We start from the raw sequence: 23,911 nt of genomic DNA, 5'->3' as shown, positions 1-23,911 counted from the left end.
GTTTGTAGGTGTGTGTGTCAGGGGAGGGGGATGGGTATTCATTATTGTTATGAGATGGTGGGAGTTCTCGCTCCCTGCTCTTCTGCCAATATCTCCCCATGTGGAGGGATAGGTCTGCCTTGTTTCTATTTCTTATGGTTTCCACTTACATGACCTAGGACTGACTCCCGCCCGGCACGGCCGGACCCGGGACTGGCTTGATGTTTCTCTCTCTATCTCTCTACCCCCTCCCTTCGTTCCACTCTCTCTAAAAAATCAATGGGGAAAATATCCTTGGATGAGGATTAACCAACAAAATGAGAGAGAGAGAGAGAGAGAGAGAGAGAGAGAGAGAGAGAAAAACACCGTGACAGAGTGACTTCAACATTTCTGAATTTGAAAAGTTGCTGTAGGTGATTTCTTAAAGAACTGTCTAGCCTGTGATTCTGTGTTATCCACCACTTAATAAAAAATAATAGAGTCAAAAGAGATTTAAGTTTTCTTGCTTGGGATGTTGTTAAAATGACAGTAGTCCAGGGAAGATCTGTAATAGGGGAGCATTTGAAAGATAAATAGCTCTGTTTAAATATGATTAATTTGTCAGGATGAGATCTCTTACTTAATAAAGGTATTTTACAACCAGACACCTTGCACTGAACTGTGTTTGACAAATAGTAGGCTGTCAGTAAATACTTGCTCAAAGAGTGAATGAGTGATGTGAGAGAAATCAGAATCATCAGTGGGACAGTTTAAGGATAAAACCCAGGATAGTAGGCATTGAGCTTTAGAAAGTACAGAGAACTGAATTATTCTCAGGGTATGAAAGAGGACCCAAGACTAGTGAAATATGTGGTTTGAAATACTTTAGCTAAAAAGGGAGGAAGATCTTTCTGGAAAAGAAATTACTGGAAAAATTGTACCTGCAGTCTTTTATGCCCACTAGGAAATTTTAAAATAACCTAGGGCTATTCTTGGATAAGCCCACAATGATTACATTAAAAGAAGCTTCCCAATGAAAACATATTTGGGATAAACCACATATTAACACATTTTTCTTCTCTGAGTTTTTCTGTTCCTTGTTTTTTTCTCCATCTTCACATCTCTAACCATTGCATAGAAGTAACATAACCTAGTGTTCTTAGCTTATTTCATTCTTAGTTAATAAGTTGGTATTACTATTGGTTTATCTGATACCCACTCTAGTGTGTGTATTTTTAATTTAAATCTTGCTTTTTTGTGCAAATGGGAGATTCAAGTAGAGAGAGATATGGCTTCTTTAGAATGAGAGCTATTACAGCCTGTGTGGAAGCAAAGATGGGTAGTGTAGAACTGGTCAAGGCATAGCTAGAAGCTATGAATTGACCCAAGTACAGTGGGGCCTTGACTTACGAGTGTCCCGACTAACGAGTTTTCGAGATATGAGCCGTCTTTCGGCCGATTTTTTGCTTTGAGTTGCGAGCTGAAATTCGGGTTACGAGCCAGCTTCAGATACCCCACCGCTAGTTGGCGCAGCGAACGTCACCGTGAACGCCACAACATCAGCCCAGCATCACGCGTCTCACTCGTTCACTTTAAGCGGTTGTGCTTGCATTTGTGCTTGCAGTTATTTTGCAAAACTTCGTCTTTTCAACCATGGATCTGAAGAAAGTAAGTGTGAAGGACAGTGCTGAGAAGAAGAAGCGGATGATGTGCATTGAATTAAAGAAAGAAATTATTGAGAAATATGACCAAGGTGTTCGTGTAATCGACTTGGCGAAGCAGTACGAGCGTAGCACTTCTGCGATCTGCACCATACTGAAGCAGGAGGAGTCGATACAGGCTACAACTCCAGCCAAGGGCGTTAAAATAATTTCTAAACAGCGGACATCTATCCATGAAAATATGGAGAAGCTGCTAATGGTGTGGTTAACGGAGAAGCAGCTCGCGGCAGGAGATCCAGTGACGAAGGCTATAACCTGCGAGAAGGCACGAGCTATTTACGCTGATTTGCTGCAGCGGACCCCAGGCACTTCAATGGACGAGGCATCGGGTGAGCCGTGTAGAGCCAGTCGGGCTGGTTCGAAAATTTTAAAAAGAGGACCGGCACTCACTCCGTTGTCAGACACGGTGAGGCAGCGAGCGCGGATGTAAAGGAAGGTGACACCAACGAGCTCATCGAGGAGCACTCCGAGGAACTGGCAGCGCAGGAGCTAAAGGAGCTCCAGACGCAGCAGCACACGGAGGTTTTGCAGGAAATAGATGACACGGAGGAGGAGGAGGAGGTTATCGCTATAAGTGGGATAAAGGAAATGTTGGGAATGTGGGAGAAACTTTCAGACTTGATTCAGAAGAAACACCCAGAAAAAATTGCAACTGGGCGTGCGATGGAGCTATTTAATGACACTGGCCTAACTCATTTCAGAAATATTCTGAAAGGGAGGATGGAACAGATCTCATTGGACAGGTTTTTATCGAAAACTCCTGTAGATGAAAGTGATGAAAGCGTGGCGAAAAGGGCAAAAATCAGCAAATAAAATTCTGTTATTCAGTTATTCAGTTCAGCCTTTCTCCTCCAACTCCATCAGCATCTTTAACTTGTTTGATCTCCAAGGTAAATGCGGTACATTAAACTTAATAAAACAAGTTTACTGCACTACATTCTATTGTTCAATATTGTGTTTTTATACAATATTCGTTATTTTTAAATACATTTTTCTTATTTAAAAACATTTAACAAAACAATTGCGGTGTTTTTTGGGTGTCCGGAATGGATTAATGGCATTTCAATTCATTGTAATGGTGAAAATTGATTTGACATATGAGTAATTTGAGTTACGAGCTCCGTCACGGAACGAATTAAACTCGTAAGTCAAGGCCCCACTATGGTTTGAATTTACCCAAGTTGAGTACAGTACAAACTGCCACAGCAAATAAAGGTGGGGATGGGGAATCACTGTGGGGGATGTGATGGTTATGGTGTCAACGTGATATTTTATTTATTTTTAAGATATTTTAATTTTTTTCAGAGAGGAAGGAGATGGAGAGATAGAAACATCATTGATGAGAGAGAATCATTGATTGGATGCCTCCTGCATGACCCCTACTGGGGATTGAGCCCTGACCAGGAATCGAACTGGTGATCTCTTGGTTCCTGGGTCGATGCTCAACCATTGAGCCACGTCCTGCTGGGCAACAGTGATATTTTATAGAGGTAGGTTCATCCTACTGTGAGAAAGCAAGTTCTTTGAATTCTCCAAACCTTCTTCCTCCTGTGAAATGGGGAGATCATATCTACCTTATGGGATTGTTGTGAGGATTAAACAAAAGGATTGTAAAGCAGTTAGAGTGCCAGCAATTCGCAAACTATTATAAATATTAGCTTTTATTATAGTAGTAATTGTAATAATAATGAGAAGGGTTGGTAGAAAGGGTGTGCTTTGAAAGGGGAGGGGATAAGTGGAGGGAAGAGAGAAGATGGATGGAGATAAGATAAAGTAGAAGATACAGTTCCTGTATCTGAGGATATTGTAGTCTAGCTGCCGAGAACATATGTAAATGTATAGAATAGTTAGTGAGGAAACTGTTACATGAGTTCATATCCTTTAAGAAAGATGACTCTGCCATGAAGAGTGGAAAGACAGCAAGTGCTGTCATTCCAGTGCAGCCAAGGTCAGGTGGTGATATATATGAAGTGCCTAACACACGGACAGTCCTCAGAGGATAATTATTTTCCACTTATGTCATTTGTAGAGGAAAAGCTGACTAGCTGAGGGGGATAGGGAAGGCATAAGCTGGGTCCATAGAAGGTGGTTTGGACACGTAGAAAAAAGGGAAGAAGTGTTTCAGACAGACAGCAGAAGTAAAAGGTGGGTATCAGCAAGGCATGCAGCTCTTCATTGGTACACTCAATATCTGTTGACTCCTACTCTTGCCTTTTGGTAATCTATTTGTAATTTTTAGAGATTATCTGTGTTTGCTCCTGCTTGGGTCACTTGCCCACCTCTGGGCCATCAGTAAGTTGTGGCCTAGGGTCTGGGACCACACTTTGCTAATTTGGTGACACTTGGTAATCAAGTGGGTGGTTGAAGGTGGTGGTAGAGGGATAACTAAAATCTGCAGTTTACATTAGGGTTCATTCTTTGTGTTGAACTTCTATGGGTCTTGACAAATGCACCATTAGTGTAGTATCGGACAGAACAGTTTCATTGCCCTAAAGATCCCCTGTGGCCCACCTATTCATGCTTCCCTGTTTTGAACCCCTGGCAGCCAGTGTGACCTTTTCACTGCCCCCATAGTTTTGCCTTTTACAAAATGTCATATACTTGGAATCATACAGTATATAGCTTTTTTAGATTAGGTTCTTTCTCTTAGAAATATGCATTTAAGGTTCCTCCAGGTCTTTTTGTGGCCTGATAGCTCAATATTTTCCCCCACTGAATAATATTTCATCATCTAGATGTCCCTCAGTTTCTTTTTTTAAAATATATTTTATTGATTTTTTGCAAAGAGGAAGAGAGAAGGATAGAGAGTTAGAAACATCAATGAGCGAGAAACATCGACCAGCTGCCTCCCGCACACCCCTCACTGGGGATGTGCCCACAGCCAAGGTACATGCCCTTGACCGGAATTGAACCTGGGGCCCTTCAGTCCGCAGTCTGACGCTCCATCCACTGAGCCAAACCGGTCAGGGCAAGTCCCTCAGTTTCTTTACTCATTTCCCTATTGAAGGACATCTTGCTTGCTTCCAAGTTTTGGCAATCCTATATAATAAAACCCTAATATGCAAATTGACCGAATGGTGGAACGACTGGTCGCTATGACACGTACTGACCACCAGAGGGAAGACCTCAACGCAGGATCTGCCCCCTGTTGGTCTGTGTGCTCCCATAGGGGGAGTGCTGCTCAGCCAGAAGCCAGCTCACAGTTGGCATGTGCAGCAGCAGTGGCGGGAGCCTCTTCACCTCCGAGGCAGCACTAAGGACCCCTTGGGGGATGTCTGCCTGCGGCTTAGGCCCACTCCCTGCAGGTGGAGTGAGAGGGCACAGGCCGGGCTGAGGGACCCCCCTACCCCCCCCCCCCCCCCCCGGCATGAATGTCATGAATGTCTAGTTATGAATAAAGCTACTAAACATCTGTGTGCAGGTTTTTGTATGAATGTAACTTTTCAAATCATGATAACATAACATTTGGGTAAATAACCAAGGAATATGATAGATGGATTGTATGTTTAGTTTTTTGTTTGTTTTTTTTACAGAACTGCCAGACTGTGTTCCAAAGTAATTGTACCATTTGACATTCTCAGCAGCAGTGTATGAGCATTTTAGTTGCATAGCATCCTTGCCAACACTTTGGATAGCCAATCTTTTGGAATCGCATTGTGGTTTTGATTTGCAGTTCCAAAATGACTAATGATGATGAGCATCTTTCATATGTTTATTTGTCATTTATATATCTTTTTTGTGTGTGAAATGTATATCCAAATCTTCTGCCCTTTCTTTATTAGGTTGCTTGTATTTTTAATTAGATTGTAAGAGTATTTTACCAATTTTAGATACAAATTCCTTGTTAAAGATATGTTTTGTATATATTTTCTCCTAGTGTGTGGCTTGCATTTTTATTTTTTTCAGAGTGTGTTTTGAAGAACATAAGTTACTAATTTTTTTAAATTGACTTCAGAGAGGAAGGGAGAGGGAGAGAGAGAGAGATAGAAACATCAATGATAAAAGAGAATCATTAATCAGTGCTTCCTGCAGGCCCAGGCATGTGCCCTGACTGGGAATTGAATCCTGACCTCCTGATTCATAGGTCAGTGCTCAACCATTGAGCCACTCTGGCTGGGCTAAGTTACTAATTTTGATGAAGTAGAATGCATTTTTCTTTTTAAAATTTATACTGTTGCTCTTCAAAAGACACTAAGAAAATGAAATCTTTGCCAGACTCAAAGTTACCACTTTTTTTGCAGTAGTTTTATCACTTTAGTTTTTTATATTCAGATCCTTGATGTATATGAGTTAATTTTCATATGTTATGAAGTAAGGACTGAGGTTTCCAATTGTTCTGCCACCATTTATAGAAAATATTTGTCTTTCCCCATAACTCTAGCACCTTGTCATTGACCTACAATTTTTGTACCATACTAGTGGCCCGGTGCACAAAACTCGTGCACAGTGGGCGGGGGAGGGGGGGGGCCCTAAGCCCAGCCCGTACCCTCTCCAATTGGGGAACCCTTGGGGGATAACTGGCAGTTGGACATCCCTCTCACAATCTGGGACCGCTGGCTCCTAACCGCTCTCCTGCCTGCCTGCCTGATCGCTCCCTAACTGCCTCTACCTGCCTGCCTGATCACCCCTAACCTCTCTGCCTGCCTGCTTGATCGCCCCTAACCTCTCTGCCTGCCTGCCTGATCGCCCCTAACTGCCCTCCCTTGCCGGCCTGATCTCATCCGTAACTGCTCTCCCCTTCCAGCCTGATTGCCCCTAACTGCCCTCCCCTGCCGGCCTGATTGTGCATCCAAGTGCCCTCCCCTGCTGGCCTGGTCACCCCCAACTGCCCTCTCCTGCTGACCTGATCTCATCCCCGTCAGTCTGATCTCGCCCCCAACTGCCCTCCCCTGCCGGCCTGATAGCCCCTAACTGCCTCTGCCTTGGCCCCCACCACCATGGCTTTGTCCGGAAGGAAGCTGGACGTCTGGAAGATGCCCAGTCGACCCGGTCTAATTAGCATATTACCCTTTTATTAGTATAGATAGATTATATAGGATAGGATTACTTAAATGGGGGGTGCCTTTTTCAGCAGGAGGAGATGCTCTTGGCAGACAAAAATACATAATCCCTATATCTGTACTGATAGCCAGCCATATGCACTATACTGCCAAACCGGTCATTAAAAAATTGAACTGCTTTCTTACATCTTACACCAAACAGTTGTTGCCCTTAAAATCCCTCCTCAGCTCCCACTTTAGGTTCTGCCTTCACAGTTCACCCAGATTAGGTTCTGATTGGTCAGTTTCTATGCCAGTCAGCGTCAAAAGCTCTGCCTCCTAGACAGCCTTTGGCTCCTCGCAGTTCGCCCAGATTTGGTTCTCAATGGTCGGTTTCTATGCCAGTCAGCGTCAAAAGCTCCACCTCCTAGGCAGTCATTGGCTCCTCACGATTTCTATGCCAGTCAGTGTCTCCGGGCCTATCTCTGGGCCTGATCAGAGAGGTGGGGCGTATCAGCAGCTGCCCCAGGCTGCTGGCCTCTTGGAGAGCGAGAGAGGCGTGACTGCTGGTGAGGCCTGGAAAGAGAGAGAGGCAAGGGCTGATCAGCAGCTGCCACGGAGGCTGCCGATCAGCCCCTGCTTCTCTCTCTGGGCCTTACCAGCAGCCACGGCAGCTCCTGACCAGCCCCACCTCTCTCTGTCTCCAAGAAGTCAGCAGTTCAGTCTGCTCGCCAGTCCCTGCCCAACCGAGCCTGCTGTGTATGCAGCCTGGCATTTGGTCATCCCTTTGTTTGTTTTGGATGTTACAGACTCTTTATAAATATGTAGATATTTTACCAGTTGCAGTGTATAATTCTGGTAGTTTTTAGTAATATTTATAGAGTTATGCAACCATCATTGCAGTCAATTTTAGAACATTTTCGTTATATCAGAAAGATGCCTCGAACCCTTTGCCATCAGCCCCAAATTCTCCCATCTCTCTCCTTTCTCCACCCACCCCCCTATCCTTCTATCTTTCCAGCCCTGGGTGATCCCTAGTTTACTTTCAGTGGTTCTTTTTTTTTTCTTTATTGTTGAGAGTATTACAGATGTCCTCCTGTTTCCCCCCCATTGTCTCTCCCCACCTGGTTCCTGCCCTGCCCCATAGGTAATGCCTATCCTATATAATAAAGAGCTAATATGCTAATTAGACCGAACAGCAGAACAGCCGTCTGGACGACTTTCCGGACGATCTTCCGGACCAAGCTGGGGCTGTGAGGGCCGAGCCCCTTGCACAAGTTTTGTGCATCGGTCCTCTAGTATGCATATAAGATCTTTGGATAATCTCTCCCCATCCTCCTTCCCCCCTTCCCTCTGAGATTCATCAGTCTGTTCCATGTTTCCATGCCTCTGGTTCTATTTTATTAATCAGTTTATTTTGTTCATTAGATTCCTTGTTTGTTTATTTTGATACAGTGGGGCCTTGACTTAGGAGTGTCCCAACTAACGAGTTTTTCGAGATACGAGCCATCTCTCGGCTGATTTTTTGCTTTGAGTTGTGAGCTAAAGTTCGGGTTACGAGCCAGGTTCAGATACCCCACCGCTAGTTGGCGCAGCGAACATCACAGTGAACGCCACAACATCAGCCCAGCATCACGTGTCTCATTCGTTCACTTTAAGATTTGACATATGAGTAATTTGAGTTATGAGCTCCGTCACAGAACGAATTAAACTTGTAAGTCAGGGCCCCACTGTATTTAGATTTAGTTGTTGGTAGATATGTATTTATTGCCATTTTATTGTTCATATTTTTATCTTCTTAAAGAAGACCTTTTAACACTTCATGTCATACCAATTTGGTGGTGATGAACTCCTTTAGCTTTCTCTGGTCTGTGAAGCTCTTTATCTGACTCTCAAGTCTAAATGATAGCTTTGTTGGGTAGAGTAATCTTGGGTATAGGTCCTTGCTCTCCATCACGTTGACTATTTCTTGCCACTCCCTTCTGGCCTGTAAAGTTTTTGTTGAGAAATCAGCTGACAGTTGTATGGGCACTCCCTTGTAGGCAACTAACTGCTTTTCTCTTGCTGCTTTTAAGATTCTCTCTTTGTCTTTAACCTTTGGAATTTAATTATGATGTGTCTTGGTGTGGTCCTCTTTAGGTTCTCTTGTTTGGGTCTGTGCTTCCTGGACTTGTAAATCTATTTCTTTCACCAGGTAGGGAAAGTTTACTGTCATTATTTTTTCAACTAGGTTTTCAGTTTCTTGTTCCCTCTCTTCTTCTTATGGCACCTCTATGATGCAAATGTTGGTACATTTGAAGTTCTCCCAGAGGCTCCTTACACTGTTTATTTTTTAAAATACTTTTTTTTTAATTGATTTCCGAGAGGAAGGGAGAGGTAGAGAGAGATAGGAACATCAATGATGAAAGCGAATTATTGATTGGCTGCCTCCTGCATGTCCCACACTAGGGATCAAGCCTGCAACCTAGGCATGTGACCTTGACTAGAATTGAACCCGGGACCCTTCAGTCCTCAGGCCAATGCTCTATCCACTGTGCCAAATTAGCTAGGGCTATATTCATATTTTTTTATTCTTTTTGCTGTTCTGATTTGGTGTTTTCTGCTTCCTCATATTTCAAATTACTGATTTGATTCTCTGTGTCCTCTACTCTACTGTTGATTCTCTATAAATTATTCTTCATTTAAATTAGTGTATTCTCCATTTCTGTCTGGTCCTTTTTTATGTCGTTGATATTCTAAGTTCCTTGAAGTTGTCACTAACTTCCTTAAATATTTCATTAAGTTTCTTGAACATCCTTGTAACCATTGTTTTGAAGTCTGTATCTGGTAGTTTGTTTGCTTCCATTTCATTTAGTTATTTTTCTGGAGATTTCTTCCGTTCTTTCATTTGTGACATGTTTCTTTGTGTATGCATTTTGGCTGCTTTCCTTTGGTTGTTCCTCTGTATTAGGTAGAGCTGCTATAGCTCCTGGAATTGTTGGAATGGCCTTGTGTTGTAGGTGTACTGTAAGGTCCAGTTGCTCAGCTTCCCCTGTCACCTGTGCTGGGCACTCTAGGTGCACCCATATGTGGCCTCTATGCACTGTCCTGTTGTATTTGAGCCTTGCTTGTTATTGGCATCACTGGGAGGGATTGACCTCAGATCAGTTGGCTGTGTGGCTCAGCTATGACTACAGGGGAAGAGCTGCTGTGCAGGAGACACCACTATGGGGCAGGACTTGCTTCAGTGGGGCTTTGGTGCTCTCCAAGTCTTCCCCTTGAGTGTGTTTCTTGTGGATATGGTAGGTTTGTAATCTGGCATGGTCTGAAGCTGACCACTGGGTGCACTGGCTCTGTGACCTCCAGGGTGGTGCAAAGTCAGCTACTGCTTGTGCCCTCCCTGGGGCCACCCGGCACAAGTTACAGAGTGATTTGCAGATGGCTGCTACTTGTGTTGGGTTTGGAGGTGCCCAGGAGAGGCCAAGCTGTGAACTAAGGCAAGCTGCTAGTACCGGGCCTGGGGCATCTTAATGAGAGGTATGGGGCATGCTGAGGTCAGCTGTTGCTTGTTTGAAAGATTTTAGATGAGCCAGGACAGTCTATTCAAATGGAAAGACCACTGCAAACAGCTTGGGTGGGGTTTAAAATTGGATGGGTCTGGGTCTCAGGGAGTCACCAGGACCAGGTGAACAGTGTCAGCCAGGCTAATGGAAACTCAGATATGGCGCCTGTCAGTCAGCTCTGTGGTGGGGGAGGTCTCAACATAGGAACAATGACCTCTACTTTCACTTTTGTCTAGGAGAAAGCTGTCACCCTCCCACCCCTGATGCCAGACAATTTAGTTCCTCCCCATATGTCCCTGGATCCTTTCAAGCCTCAGCCCCAGCTCTGGAGCCCAGAGGGATTGAGTCCAAGTAAGTCCATGTGCCAGCCCTTTAAGAGGAACTGCCTGGATCTCCAGCAGCCTACATGTCACTCAGCCACAATCTCTGCTTCTTTTTACAACCCAAAGTTATGGGGACTTTCTTCCTGGAACTGGAACCTGGGTTGAAGGGTCTGATGTAGGGTTGGGACCCCTCACTGCTCACATGGACCTCCACAACCAAGATATGCCTCCCAATTAAAAAAACCACACTATATCTGGGTATCAAACCAGCCCATTTCGTGCCTCCACCCCTCCTACTTGTCAATGTGGCTTCTTTAATTCTCTAGCTGTAGGACTTCTGTTCAGCCAGATTTCAGGCAGCTCTGAATGATGGTTATTTTGTGGTTTAACTGTAATTTTGATGTGGTTGATGGAGAGTGTGAATGCTTCTTTACCTATGCTGCCATCATTTTTTTTTTTTTAATGTCTTCCCTCTGAGGTTCTACAGTCTGTTCTGTGCCTCTGTGTCTCTGGATCTATTTTTTTTTCCATCAGTATATTTCATTAGATTCCACATATGAATGAGATCATGTTATACTTACCTTTCTCTGGGTTATTTTGCTTAGCATAATGCTCTTCAGGTAAATCCATGTTGTTGCAAATAGTAAGAGTTTCTTTCTTTTTTATAGCTGCATAATATTCCATCGTGTAAATGTACCACAGGTGTTTTATCCTCTCATTTGTTGATGGACACTTGGGCTATTTCCAGATCTTAGCTATTGTAAGTTGTGGTGCTATGAACATAGGAGTGCATATGTTCATTCTGATTGATGTTTCAGGTTTCTTAGGATATATTCCTAGAAGTGGGATAATTGGGTCAAATGGGAGGTCCATTTTTAATTTTTTGAGAAAACTCCATACTGTTTTCCACAGTGGCTGCACCAGTCTGCATTCCCACCAGCGGTGTATGAGGGTGCCTTTTTCTCCACATCCTCGCCAGCACTTGTCGTTTGTTGATGATAGCCATTCTGACAGGTGTGAGGTGATACCTTACTGTCTATTTGATTTGCATCTCTTGGATGATTAGTGACTTTGGGCATTTTTTCATATGTCTCTTGGCTTTCTGAATGTCCACCTTGGAGAAGTGTCTCTTTAGGTCCTTTGTCTATTTTTAAATCAGGTTGTCTTTTGTTACGTTGTATGAATTCCTTATATATTTTGGATGTATCATTGGCAAATATGTTCTCCCATGCATTGGGCTCTATTGTCCTGTTCTGTTCCATTGATCTATATGCCTGTCCTTGTGCCAGCACCAGGCCGTTTGAGTTTAGTGGCTTTGTAGCATAATTTGATATCTGGTATTGTGATCCCCCCAACTTTGTTCTTCTTTATCAAGATTGCTGCAGCTATTCAGTGTCTTTTTTGGTTTCATAAAAATTTTAGGAGTTTTTGTTCTAGATCTTTGAAATATGCCTTTGGTATTTTATTTTTTAAATATATATCTTATTGATTTTTTACAGAGAGGAAGGGAGAGGGATAGAGAGTTAGAAACATCAATGAGAGAGAAACATCGATCAGCTGCCTCCTGCACACTCCCCACTGGGGATATGCCTGCAACCAAGGTACATGCCCTTGACTGGAATTGAACCCGGGATCCTTGAGTCCGCAGGCCGATGCTCTATCCACTGAGCCAAACCAGTTAGGGCGCCTTTGGTATTTTAATAGTGATTGCATTAAATCTATAGATTGCTTTGGGTAGTGTGGACATTTTATGATGTTGATTCTACCAACCCATGAACACAGTATATTCTTCTATTTATTTATATCTTCCTGTATCTCTTTTTTCAACATCCTATAGTTTTTTGAGCATAGGTCTTTTACCTCCTTGGTTAAGTTTATTCCTAAGTATCATATAATTTTTTTGTTACAATGGCAAATGGGATTATTTGTTTAGTTTCTTTTTCTGAGAATTCATTATTGGTGTATAAAAATGCCATAGATTTCTGGCTGTTAATTTTGTATACTGCTGTGTTCCTGAATTCATTTATTAAATATAGTATATTTTTTACAGAGTCTTTAGGGTTTTCTGTGTACAGTATCTTGTCATCTGCAAATAATGAGTTTTACTTCCTCCTTTCCAATTTGGATTCCTTTTATTTTTTCTTGTCTGATTGCTGTGGCTAGGACTTCCAGGACTATGTTGAACAAGAGTGGTGAAAGTGGGCATCTCTGTCTTGTTCTTGTTCTTAGGGGAAATGGTTTTAGTTTTTGCCCATTGAGTATGATGTTAGCAGTAAGTTTGTTTCATATGGCTTTTATTATGTTGAGATATGATCCCTCTATTTCCACTTTTCTATTTTTTATTTATTTTTTATTTTATTTTTTAAAATATATTTTATTGATTTTTTTACAGAGAGTAAAGGAGAGGGATAGAGAGTTAGAAACATTGATCAGCTGCCTCCTGCACACCCCCTACTGGGGATGTGCCTGCAACCAAGGTACATGCCCTTGACTGGAATCGAACCTGGGATCCTTCAGTCCGCAGGCCGACGCTCTATACACTGAGCCAAACTGGTTAGGGCGGGAGTTTTTATTTTTTTTAAAAAGGCAGTGTTGGATGAGGGCTTTTGTTTGATGGGAGTTTTTTTTTTTTATTACTGCTTTAATTTCATCAGTTGTTATTAGCCTATTCAGGTTTTCTGATTCTTCCTTTTTCAGTTTCAGGAGATTGTATTTTTCTAGGAATTGGTGCATTTCATCCACATTGTCCAGCTTGTTGGCAGATAGTGGTTCATAGTATTTTCTTATGATCTTTTGTATTTCTGTGGTGAAAGTTGTTACCTCACCTCTTTTGTTTCTGAATTTAATTACTGTGTCTTCTCTCTTTGTTTCTTGATGAGTCTGGCTAATGGTTTATCAATCTTATTTATCTTTTCAAAGAACCAGCTCTTGGTGTCATAAATTTTTTTGTATTTTTTTTTAGTCCTATGACCACATCAAAATTACAATTAAATTACAGAACAGTCAACCTAGATAATCATTTGAAGACTTATTGAACAGAAGTCCTATCACTAAAAATATAAAGAAGCCATGTTGAGATTGATAGGAGGAGCAGAGATGTGAAATGGGCTGGTCCCACACCCATAGGTGGTGGTTAAGAAATTGGAGGGGTATTTCAGCTGCAGAGGTTGCCCTAAGGAGTGAGCATGTCTAGCCCCACGCTGGGCTCCCCAGCTCAGAACACCAGTGCCAGGAAGAGGAGCCCACATGACTTCTAGCTATGAAAATTAGTGGGGCTTCTGTTTGTCCTGGTAAGACTAAAACCCAGATGTCTTTATATATATATATATATATTTTTATTGATTTCAAAGAGGAAGGGAGAGGGAGAGAGAGAGATAGAAACATCAATGATGAGACTCACTGATTGGCTGCCTCCCACACTCCACACTGGGGATTGAGCCTGCATCCTGGGCATGTGCCCTGACCAGGAATCGAACCCTGACCTCCTGGTTCATAGGTCAACACTCAACCACTGAGCCACACCAGCCAGGCCCAGGTGTTCTTTTAAAGGACCAGCATATAAATTCTCACTTGCAGGCAGTCAGTAGACAACAGTGACTTGGGGTCACCAAAGACATACAGGGAGAAATTGCTCTGTGTGGCTTCAGAGCAAGGGCTGGAGGGATGGCCAGCATTGGCTTTCTTCCTGAACGGCTGACAGGTACCATCTTTTTTGTGTTGAGCCTCCCCCACACATAGCCAAATCTGGATCTGCATTAGCCTAGTGAATTCTACTAGCTCCACCCTGGTGACTCCCTTATATCTAGCCCTACCCAACCCAGCATGAAGTTCTTTTGGTGACAGCCAGCTTGGGCCCATGTTACAGTCTTTCTTTAAAAACTCTAGATGGATTTTGTCAAGCTCGGGTAGGGGAGGAGTGCCAGAGACATACAGGGAGAAACTGAGTTGTTTGGCTTCAGGGCAAGGGGTAGAGGGATCTACCAGATAGAGTTCACCATATTCCCTGTGTTGAGCCCTCCCCGCAAGAGACCAAATCTGAATCTACATTATCTTGGTGAACTCTACTAGCTTTAGCCTGATGACTCCCTAAGAGGCCACCCCACTGCAAAGTTCCACAGGCACCAGGCGGATGTTGGGGAGCACACGAGACTTGGTTGGAAAGTTTGTAAGGAGGATATTCTGGGAAAAGGGAAGTGTGTGGAAGGCCACCTGCACTGTTTATAGGAATTCTGACTTCAGGGAGTGTCAAAGGCGGCACCCCTAATTATTCCTTGAACTTTCCAACCAAGTCTCGTGTGCTCCCCAACAGGTGGATGGCTGTCAGCCTCGGTGTACCCTGAAACTTTTGTGAAGTGGCCTCATGCCCAGCACTGGTGCCAAATCTGAATCTGTATTAACCTGGTGATACCACTCATTCTGCTCTTTAGACTCCCTAAGATCTGCCTAACCCAACTTGCATACTGCCTGAGGCTCTGTCAGCAGCTGACCCTTATGGGCAGCCAGCAGGTGGCAGCGGATCTCAGGTTCCTTGGCCTTCTGCTGACCTTCCCGAGGCCCAGTGATAGTGGCAGCTAGCCTTAGTTCTCAGTATGGCCCTTGCCATGAGTGTCTGTGCCCAGCAGTCAGCTACCAACAGCAGACCACTTTGTAGCTAAGAACAGGTAGCCCCAGGCCAGTAAAGGTAGCATCTTAACATTGACCTGCAACAAAGACCCTCCTGAGAGGCCCCAGAACCAACACACCTAGTGGTCAGCTTCAGACAGCAGAGCACCACCGATTAGCTCCACAAGTGGCACACCCAAAGGGTTGATCTCAGTAGACACCAGACTCCACTGGGATGAATCCTGCTTCATGGGGCCAGCCCCTGCAGAGCAGCTCATATTCTCTGCTTGTGGACACACCCAGCCAGCCTTAGGGTCAGTCTCTCCCACTGATGTGCCAACAGCAATCAGGGCTCAACTAAAACATCAGAGCACACACAATCCATACAAAGGACACTTCTGGAACACCCAAATCAGGTGATCAGGGAGACTGCATCACTGGGCCCCACAGGACAGCTACTACGTAATGCCACTCTTCCAAGACTGGCAGACATAACAGATCTAATAAATAGAAACAAACACCGAGAGACAGCCAAATTGGGGAGACAAAGAAACATGCCCAACTGAGAAATTTCCAGACAAAGAACTAAATAAAATGTTGGCAAGCAATCTACCAGAGACAGAGTTCAAAATACTGGTAGTAAGGGTATTCAAAGAATTTAAGGGAAGAATAGATGAACTCAGTGAGAACTTCAAGGTAGTAAGCATAAGAAACCATAAAAAAGAACCAGTCAGAAATGAAGAATAAAAGAATTGAAATGAATACTCTGGGGGGAATCAACATTACATTAGATGAAGCAGAGGATTGAATCAGTGATTTGGAAGACAAGGTAGCAGAAAACACCCAACCAGAGAGCAAAAAGCAAATATTTTTAAAAATGGGGATAATTTTAGGGACCTCTGGGACATTAAACATAACATTCACATCAGAGGAGTAACAGAAGGAGAAGAGAAGAGAACAAAGGATTGTGAACCTATTTGAAGAAATAATGACTGAAAACTTCTTTAACCTGGTTAAGGAAAAACACAAGTCCAGGAATCACAGGGAGTCTCAAACAGTTTGAACCTCAAAAGGCCCCAAGACACATCATAATTGCCCTGGCTGGTTAGAGCACGGGCCCATGCACTGAAGCGTCATCACGGGTTCAATTCTCGGTCGAGGGCATGTGCCTTGGTTCCCAGCAACCAGTTGTGTCTCTCTTACATTGATGTTTCTCTCTCTCTCTTCCTTTCTCTTTCTTCCTCTCTTTCTCTCCTCTCCTCTTCTCCCTCTCTCTCCCTCCCTCTCTCTCTTTCTCTCTCTCTTTCTCTTCTTCTCCCTCCCTCTCTCTCCCTACTTTCCCCTCTTCTCTCTCCTTCCATTCTCTCTGAAAATCAGTGGAAAAATATCCTTGGCTGGGGTTTAAAATTAATTAAATTAAAATAAATTTTAAAAATAAATAAAAATGGCAAAGGTTAAAGACAAAATGAGAACCTTATAAGCAGCAAGAGTAAGACATTTCCCTACAAGGAAGCTCCCATAAGACTGTCAGCTGATTTCTCAACAGAAACATTTCAGGCCAGAAAAGATTGGAAATGAATGTCAAAAGTGATGAAAATAAAGGTCCTATAATCAAAACTACTTGACAATAAAGGCTGCCATGTAAAAGTGAAAGAGAAGTAAAGCTTCCAGACAAGAAAAGACTAAAGAAGTTCATAACCACCAAATCAATATTACAGAAATGTTAAAGGGACTTCTTTAAGAAGAAGTAAAAGGAAAGGAACATAAATCTATATATATAAAAGTCCAGCAACTGAATGGTGGAACGACTAGATCAACCAGTCGCTATGATGCACACTGACCACCAGGGGGCATATGCTCAATGCAGGAGCTTCCCCTTGGTGGTCAGTGCACTCCCACAGTGGCCACTAGTAGGCCCAGGGTGAGGCTGAGTCTCTGCACCTATCACATACCTGAGACAATCAGACTCTGGCCTGACCACACCAGCTGATGCAGGCCCTCTAAGGTGTGTTCTAGAAAGAGCTCAGGGAGCTGGCATAAGCAGATGGCAAGAGAGGATGTGACTGTGGACCCCCGGGGAGGCTGTCCTGATGGCTGAGGATCCTGGAGCATGGTTGCCCTGAACATCCCCGATGGTGTCATCAACCTGGCATCACACATCAAGGACATTCACCAAGTGGCTTTGGGGTGCAAAGCCCTCTGCCAGGTTCCTCCAGGACACAGAACACAACTTTACCCAAGACATTACCCCCAAAATATCAGCTCAGACTAATTTTCTCATTCAGCATGAGTGGTGCTCCCACAGTGGGCTAATCCCCTCAGGCCATGCCTCTAGTATCCTAATAAAGAGGTAATATGCAAATTGACCCAACACACAAGATGGCCACCAGGGGAGGGCAGTTGTGGGCGATCAGGCCTGCAGGGGAGGGCAGTTAGGGGTGACTGGGCTGCCAGAGGAGGGCAGTTGGGGGCGACCAGGCCTGCAGCGGAGGGCAGTTGGGGGCAACCAGGCCTGCAGGGGAGGGCAGTTGGGGGCGGACCAAGCCTGCAGGGGAGGGCAGTTGGGGGCGATCAGGCCAGCAGGGGATGGTAGTTAGGGGTGACCAGGCCAGCAAGGGAGGGCAGTTGGGGGCAATCAGGCTGGCAGGGGAGCAGTTAGGTGTCGATCAGGCTGGCAGGGGAGTGGTTAGGGGTGATCAGGCTGGCAGGCAGGCAAGTGGTTGGGAACCAGCAGTCCTGGATTGTGAGAGGGATCCCAGATTGGAGAGGGTGCAGGCTGGGCTGAGGGACACCCCCCCATGCATGAATTTCGTGCACCAGGCCTCTAGTCAATAATAAAATGGCAATAACTACATTCTATCAATAATCACTTTAAATGTAAATGGATTAAGTATAGTCAAAATATGTAGAGTAGGCCAGTGTGGCTTAGTGGGTGAGCTTCAACCTATGAACCAGGAGGTTAGGGTTCAATATCTGGTCAGGCACATGCCCTGGTTGCAGGCTTGATCCCCAGTAGGGGACATGCAAGAGGCAGCTGATCAATGATTTTCATCATTGATGTTTCTATCTCTTCCTCTCCTTTCCTCTCTGGAATCAATAAAAATATTTTTTAAAAAATATGTAGGGTAGCTGAATGGATAAGAAAACAAGACCCATGTATATGTTGTCTACAAGAGACCTACCTCAGAATGAAAGGCACACAAATTGAAAGTAAAGAGATGTTAAAGTATATGTCATGCAAATGCAAACAAACATAAAACCTTGGGTAGGAAAACTTATATCAGACAAAATAGACTTTATAACAAAGGCTACAATGGGAGACAAAGAAGGTCACTACATAATGGCAAAAGGATGAGTTTAACAAGCAAATGCATAATTGTAAGCAATTGCATATGATATAGTACAGTGGTTCTCAACCTGTGGGTCATGACCCCTTTGGGGGTTGAACGACCCTTTCACAGGGGTCGCCTAAGACCATCGGAAAACACATATATAATTACATATTGTTTTTGTGATTAATCACTATGCTTTAATTGTGTTCGATTTGTAACAATGAAATTGGGGGTCACCACAACATGAGGAGCTGTATTAAAGAGCTGCGGCATTAGGAAGGTTGAGAACCACTGATATAGGAGCACCTAAATATATAAAGCTAATATTGATGGAGATAATACAATCATAGAAGGGGATTTTATTATTTTTAATTGAGTTTGTTGGCGTGATAGCCTATATAATAAAGAGGTAATATGCAAATTAACCTTCATGTCCTCACAAAGATGGCTGCCTATGACCAGGCTGGCAGGTAGTTAGTGAGGGATGACCAAACGACTAACAGCAGGCTACATGGGGTGACCAGGTTGGCAGGGGGGTTAGTGAGGGATGACCAAACAACTGAACAGCAGGCTGTATGGGGCAGCCAGGCCAGCAGGGGGGCCATGAGGGCAACCAGGATGGGGGGGGCAGTTGGGGGCAACCAGGCCAGCAGAGAGGGACAGTTGGGGGCGACCAGGCCAGCAGGGGGGACAGTAAGAGGCAACCAAGTCAGCGGGGGTGGGGGGGGAGGGCAGCAGTTAAGGGTGACCAGGCTGGCGGGGGGATGCAGTTGGGGGTGGCCAGGCCTGCAGGGGGAGCAGTTTGGGGCGATTAGGCTGGCAGAGGGGGCAGTGAGGGGTGACTAGGCCGACAGGGGAAGCATTTGGGTATTGGGGTCCAACCCCAGCAGGTCCAGGGGTTCCCAAAGGTGTGGACGGAGTCGGCATTCAGTTGATCAGCAGCCTAGCCAGGTTCTCCAGCCAGGTTCTCTCCAGGTTCTCCAGCCAGGTTCTCTTTTTAGTCTCCTGTTACATCTGTATTTATACCAGTTGATTTTAATCCTATCCATTCTATTCAAAAGGTTAGGGCGTTTGTTATCTCCATTCCAAGATCACTACTCTTGTTCTGTTAAGCTATAAGGAAGTAACTGAAGGAGATTATCCTAAGTAAATATTATGTAGCTTAAGCGTGATTGTTCATAGTTAAAGTGATTAACTACCCGCCTGGCACTTAGTTAAGGGGTTTTACTGATTTATTCCCTTCTTTAGTCCTGTTAATCCCTATAACTCCAGGGGAAAATCTCCACCTGGGGAAACAACCTTTCTCAGAGAGGGGACCTTGATTAAAACACATAGTGCTAAGAAGGGGAGCAAACATATTAAGAACAGTATGCCATATACGCCAGGTCCCTTGAAACATATGCTGTGCAGATGTTTCTTCCCTGCAGCGACTGTGTCAAGCAGCAAGGATGGACCGGCTTCCGGCAGTTGGGGGTGACCAGGCCGGCAGGGGGTGGGGAGCAGTTAGGGGTGACCAGGTTGGCAGAGGGGGGCAGTTGTGGGCAACCAGGCCAGCGAGGGGGTGGGGGAGTAAGGGGTGACCAGGCTGGGGGGGGGTGCAGTTAGGAGCAATCAGGCTGGCAGGGAAGGGGCAGTTGGGGGCTACCAGGCCAGCAGGAGGGGCAGTTAGGGGTGATCAGGTTGGCACGCAGAGGCAGTGAGGGGTGATCAGGCCGGCCAGGGGGTATTTAGGGGCCACCAGGCAGGCAGGCAGGTGAGCGATTAGGAGCCAGCGGTCCAGGATTGTGAGTGGGATGTCCAACTGCTGGTTTGTGCACCGGGGCTCTAGTTAGTTATTAAAATTATATAGGTTTCAGATGTATAGTTCTTAATACATTTTCTGTATATTGTATGTTCACCATCCCAAGTCAAGTTTCCTTTCATCACGATTTAACCTCCCATTACCTTCCTCTAACACCCCTACCCCTCATAGAAGGGGACTTTAACACTGCATTGACATCAATGGATAGCTTTTTTCAGATAGAAAATTAGCAAGGAAACAGTGGCCTTAAATTACACATTAGAGCAGATGGATTTAATTGGTATGTTTAGAACCTTTTACCTCAAAGCAGCAAAAGACACTTTTTTTCAAGTGCACATGGAACATTTTCCAGGATTGACTACATTAGGCCACAAGACAAGTCTCAATAAATTTTAGAAGATTGAAATCATATCTAGCATCTTTTCTGACCACAATGGTATAAAACTAGAAATCAATTATAGCCGCCACCACTATAACAAAAAACAATGGGAAAATACACAGACACATGGAGGGAAAATAATAGGTTAGTAAACAGTGAATGAGTTGGCAGTGTGATCAAGGAAGAAATCAAAGGATACTTCGATACAAATGAAAAGGAGAACACTATGACCTCAAATCTATGGGATACAACTAAAGTAGTCCTAAGAGGGAAATTCATCGCAATAGAAGCCTACCTCAGGAAACAAGAAAAATCTTAAGCTATCTAATCTTACAACCATAGGGACAAAGGAAATAGCAGAGTGCTAGGTATCAATAAAGTACTATGTTGGTTCTGTGCTCTCAGGTGAGTGGAATGCTGACAGAATAATTGAACAGGTACTGCAGTGAGTTTCAAAGTATGATATACCCACATGTGTAACTGTTACTAGTTTACCCACAGACAATTGACAAAATAGTTAAAATATTTTGTGGATAAGACCTTTCAGATACAGATATGATTCACCTTTGCTTAGGTTTTTTTTTCCTATTAAACACTTAATTTTGTAATTTTTTCATGTTTTGCCAATTTTAGCCTCACAGTTGGTTAAAAAAACACACAACATAGCTGTTTACAAAATGCAATGTTGAGCTCTTTTCATTAGATTCATTCTTTGATTTAACAGTTGTGGTTTGGGGAATTCTATTGCTTTTCCTGAAAGAGATGTTATTGATTTGTTTAACTGAAAAATATTTTCATTTTCACAGTTCTTCATTTCTTAGGTTAGTCAAGATTTGTCTTAACCATTTTAGATTAAAAGCCTGAAAAGTCCAGTTGAAACCTTAAATTTGTAGAAAGAGAATGCATTCAATAAAACTTCATCAACCACTTTGTGGTGTGCTTTATGTGTTTATGTATGGTTGGAGAATTCCCCATGCTAGCCGTTTTCCCAGAAGATGAACTTGAGTGACATATACAGTATTCTAGAAAGTTTGCTTGTGTGAACAATAAGAAATGGATAATCGGGTCCTAACTTGCCCAACTTTATGACCTTGAGTAAATTATATTATTTTTTGGCCTTAAGGTTTCTCATCTATAAAATAGGGTGCTTAAACTAAATTTTTGTTTCTCAACTATTTAAAATTTATTAATCTTTGATTAAAAAGCCCAAATACCTGAAGTAGCTTAGTGGTACCCTTTAGATATGCTATAGATAGGGTGACAAAAGGAGGATTTTCATGTTTTATGTTACATTCCATGTATTAATATATTTAAAAATGTTTCATTGATATTTCTTTAATGTTGTTATTCTTTTTAAAATATATTTTTATTGATTTCAGAGAGGAAGGAAGAGGGAGAGAGAGAGAGAAGAATCAATGATGAGAGAGAATCATTGATCGGCTGCCTCCTACACGCCCCCTACTGGGGATCGAGCCCGCAACCCAGGCATCTGCCCTTGACCGGAATCAAACCTGGGATCCTTCAGTCTGCAGGCCTATGCTCTGTCCACTGAGCCAAACCGGCAAGGGCTCTTTAATGTTATTTGACATCCTATATAATAAAAGCCTAATATGCTAAGTGTCTGACCATTCGTTTGACCCTGTGACCAGTTGCTATGACGTGCACTGACCACCAGGGGGCAGATGCTTCAACCCATAGGCTAACTTGCTGCTGGGGTCTGGACAATGGGGACTGGGCGAGATGGGTTGGACACACCCTGGAGCCTTCTCACGACCCCTCCCTGGCCCAGATCGTGCACTGGTGGAGTCCCTGGGCCTGGCCTGTGCCCTCTCACAATCCCGGATCCCTCAGGGGATGTCAGAGAGCTGGTTTTGGCCCGATCCCCACAGGCCAGGCTGAGAGACCCCACCAGTGCACAAATCCGTGCACTGGGCCTCTAGTTTCAAAATAATTATACAACTAAAAAGAAATTCAAGCAGTTGTAATGTTGAAGTTTTTACTTTTGTTGTTGTTAATCCTCATCCAAGGATATTTTTCATTGATTTTTAGGGAGAGTGGAAGGGAGGAGGAAAGACAGAGAGAGGGAGAGGGAGAGGGAGAGGGAGAGGGAGAGGGAGAGAGAGAGAGAGAGAGAGAGAGAGAGAGAGAGAGAGAGAGAGAAAGTAAGTTTTGAAATTAGGAAGTATGAATTTTCCAACTTTTCCCCCCCTCCAATATTGTTTTGGCTTTTCAGGGTCCCTTGTATTTCCATGTATATTAAGGATCAGCTTTCCATTTGTGCAAAAAAAAAAAAAAAAAAAAGGCCATTGGAATTTTGATATTGTATTGAATCTGTAGATCACTTTGAGAGTATTTTCACCTTTAAAATATTGTCTTTCAGCCCTAACTGGTTTGGCTCAGTGGATAGAGCGTCAGCCTGCGGACTGAAAGGTCCCAGGTTCGATTCCGGTCAAGGGCATGTACCTTGGTTGCAGGCACATCCCCAGTAGGAGGTGTGCAGGAGGCAGCTGATCGATGTTTCTCTCTCATCGATGTTTCTAACTCCCTATCCCTCTCCCTTCCTCTCTGTAAAAAATCAATAAAATATATTTTAAAAAAATAAAGTGTTGTAGGTGGTATATAGTTGGACCATGCTTTTTAAAATCTATTCTGCTGATGTCTGCCTTTTAAATGGTTTGTTCATTCCATGTATATTCAATGTAATTACGTATAAGGTAGGATTACACCTGCCATTTTATATTTGTGTCTTATGTGTATTATGTCTCTTTTTGTCCCTCATTTCTTTTTTAAAAAATTAAATCTTTATTGTTCAGATTATTTGAGTTGTTCCTCTTTTTTCACCCCACCCTCCGCCTTCACCACCCCCACTGTCCTCATCCATAGGTGCACGATTTTTGTTCAGTCTCTTCCTGCATCCCCCACACCCCTTTCCCCCCCCAAGAATAGTCAGTCCTCTCCTTTTCCATGCTCCTGATTCTATTATAATCACCAGTTCATTCTGTTTATCAGATTATTTATTCACTTGATTTTTAGATTCACCTGTTGATAGATGCGTATGTGTTGTTCATAATTTGTATCTTTACCTTCTTCTTCTTCTTCCTCTTCTTAAAGGATACCTTTCAGCATTTCATATAATCCTGGTTTGGTGGTGATGAACTCCTTTAGTTTTTCCTTATCTGTGAAGCTCTTTATCTGACCTTCAATTCTGAATGATAGCTTTGCTGGATAAAGTAATCTTGGTTGTAGGTTCTTGGCATTCATCACTTTGAATATT

The 23,911-nt window shown here is 43.6% G+C and overlaps 1 protein-coding gene across 5 annotated transcripts in view; it reads left to right on the top strand.

The window, feature by feature from the left end:
* Positions 1-23,911, top strand: part of MAP3K2 (mitogen-activated protein kinase kinase kinase 2) — a 108,656-nt gene that overhangs the window by 26,638 nt on the left and 58,107 nt on the right. Inside the window, exon 1 of one of the 5 annotated variants that reach the window (XM_036320285.1) lies at positions 10,528-10,551. The exons of the other annotated variants lie outside the window; for them this stretch is intronic. The gene's annotated coding sequence lies outside the window, so the exon portion shown is untranslated. Of the gene's footprint in view, positions 1-10,527; positions 10,552-23,911 lie in introns of those variants that run through there. 5 annotated transcript variants of the gene reach the window in all.

Source organism: Myotis myotis, unplaced genomic scaffold (assembly GCF_014108235.1).
Source record: "Myotis myotis isolate mMyoMyo1 unplaced genomic scaffold, mMyoMyo1.p scaffold_m19_p_8, whole genome shotgun sequence".
Taxonomy (NCBI): Eukaryota; Metazoa; Chordata; class Mammalia; order Chiroptera; family Vespertilionidae; genus Myotis; species Myotis myotis.
Note: the sequence above shows the minus strand (reverse complement) of the source record. Positions and strands in the feature narration are given on the sequence as shown.